Raw genomic sequence first — 2,504 nt, forward strand, 5'->3', positions numbered from 1 at the left:
TGGATACACAGTTTAAAAAATAGATCTATTTTTATGTATTTTTATTTTTACTATTTTTATTATCAGTAAAGTTGGACATTACTGTTTATGATATTGTAGTGTTATGTAATTCGGGATGAGCGGCGAACCTGCCAGGTTTTCATTCATGGGAGGTTTGTCAAATCCTGATTGAAATCTGTGAAACCCAAATTTAGTGAGAACCCCATTTGAAGTTTATGGAGGGCAAGTCTAAATTCTAAATTCTGGCCATTTTCAAGGCTTTTAAGTAAGCTGTTGTTAATAAAAATAATGTAGAGGGGGAAAAGTCCTTTTAATATGACTTCATGGATGACATGGGAAAAACATGGGTTCACCGGCAGCAAATAGAAAGAGACAAGGCTGGTTTGATCTTGCCATAAAAATTAGTGTATTATTTGATTAAAACAATAACCACAAATATTGTTCACCGGGTGGACAGTAAGTAAGCAGCTTAATTAGGCTGCAATATAAGAGGGATATATGAAAGTGTTAGAGCACTGGATAAGGCCACAAACCTTGAGGTGCAAGGTAGGATTAACTCTGCAGCCAACATTACAAATTTAGCAGCTGAAGTCCAGCTGGGGAAGCATTGTGTAGCACCTTTAGTCCTCATTCATGTGGGGAGTGTTGCCCCGTGCAGTGTGAAGGGCCATTTTTTTAATCACCCGGAGCTGTAGGAAGAAGCGTGCTGGCAGCTCATGTAAGTCTATGGAGATGCAGGAGCTGTGTGCCCTTACATGTTTCCTGCAGCTCTGAGTTTTGACAGCCACACATCCAGCCACATACAGGCAGTTTACGACCTTTGACACATACATGATGCATCCAGGTCTGTGCACCACCTGTGTGTGGCTTTCAAAACCTGAGCTGTGGAAAGGAATGGGTGAGGGTACACAGCTCCTGTGTCTCCAAAGACGTACATGAGATGCACGCACTCTTCTTCCCACAGCTCTGGGCGCATAAGAAAATAACCCTTCATGCTGTACTGGGTAATACATCCCATGTGAATAGGGCCTTACAGTGCCTAGACACCATAATGAACCACAAACTTAAAGCTGAACTATATTTATAATGTATTTTTAACATTTATATTGAGCTATCTTCGTTACCTGTAATCATGTAATTTCCTGGGTGCTGAAGTGGAGTTTGTGCCACATGCATTAAGTGATTTACTGTTCCTGTGGTTTGGAGCAACTTCCCCCCTGGTACACTGAACACTGGGAGTTGCTCGCTTGGCACCTTCTCTACTCAGAAAAAGTGTATTATTTTAAGTGAATACAAGGGATTCTCTGATAGGATGAGGGTAGTTCATGATTTCATCGGCCCCTTCTTTCCGCCGCATCCAATCAGAGAAGGCCTTGTATTAATTGAAAAGCATAAAATACATTTTCTGAATGAAGGAGGTGCTGAACGAGCAACTCCCTGTCTTCAGTGTACCAAAGGGAAGTCGATCCAGCATCGCCGGAACAGGAAAGCACCTTTTAAATGTGACTCCCCTGCAGATGTGACTTATCAATATTTATAGGTAACCAAACCGGCCAAATGTAAATTTTAAAAACAGACTATTCCTAGAGTTCAGCTTAATACTCTTTGTACACAATGCAGGATAGACATGTGCGATTCGTTCCGAATCGAAATTCGGACGAATTTTCGTAAATTCGGACATTCGGATGTATCCGAATTACAGACATAACGAATGCAAACGAATCCGAATTTCCATTTCCGAAATTCGGTAGCGTTCGCACGAACGTTCGTTTCGTTTTCTGTTCTTATTCGTTTCTTATTCGTTTCGTTCGTTGGAGCAAAGTGACATTAGAGAAGGAGAAAAATATTTTTCCCCCCTCAAATGTCACTTTTGCTGCAAACGAACGAAACGAATAAGAAACGAATTAAAAACGAATAAGAAACGAATAAGAAACGAATAAGAACAGAAAACGAAACGAATGTTCGTACTAACGCTACCGAATTTCGTCCGAATCCGAATTCCGAATCCGAATTGACTTTCACACCCGAATCCTGAAAAACGAAATAACACAAATCCGAATGTAAAACGAAACAAAACAAATTTTTTGGCAGTGCACATGTCTAATGCAGGATTTAACCTGCAGCAAACATTAGAAATGTGGCAACATTGGAAGCAGTGGAAACATTGTGTGACACTTTTACAGTGCCTTATCATTAGAATAGGCTAGGAGAGGTGGCAGGAGCCAGTAATTGTGACAGGGTTTTTTTAGGGGGGTGGGGGGTTGACAATTAAAGAAGGAGTCTTGTAGTCTAATGGTAATCTAAAATTGCTTCATTTTAACAAAAGTGAGCTGGTCCATATGGACAGGGGAAAGGGTTTGCCTCTCCAGAATAAAACCACCTGCTGTGCTAAAGGCCCTTTTTGGCAATGCACAACATGCATATGTGTTGTACCCTGAAATAGAAAAGCCCTGAAAAAGAAAAGAAAATACATTTACCTCCCCAAAAAAACCATGAAACACAAT

Source organism: Nanorana parkeri, unplaced genomic scaffold, assembly GCF_000935625.1.
Source record: "Nanorana parkeri isolate BGI_ZX_2015 unplaced genomic scaffold, ASM93562v1 scaffold828, whole genome shotgun sequence".
NCBI lineage: Eukaryota > Metazoa > Chordata > Amphibia > Anura > Dicroglossidae > Nanorana > Nanorana parkeri.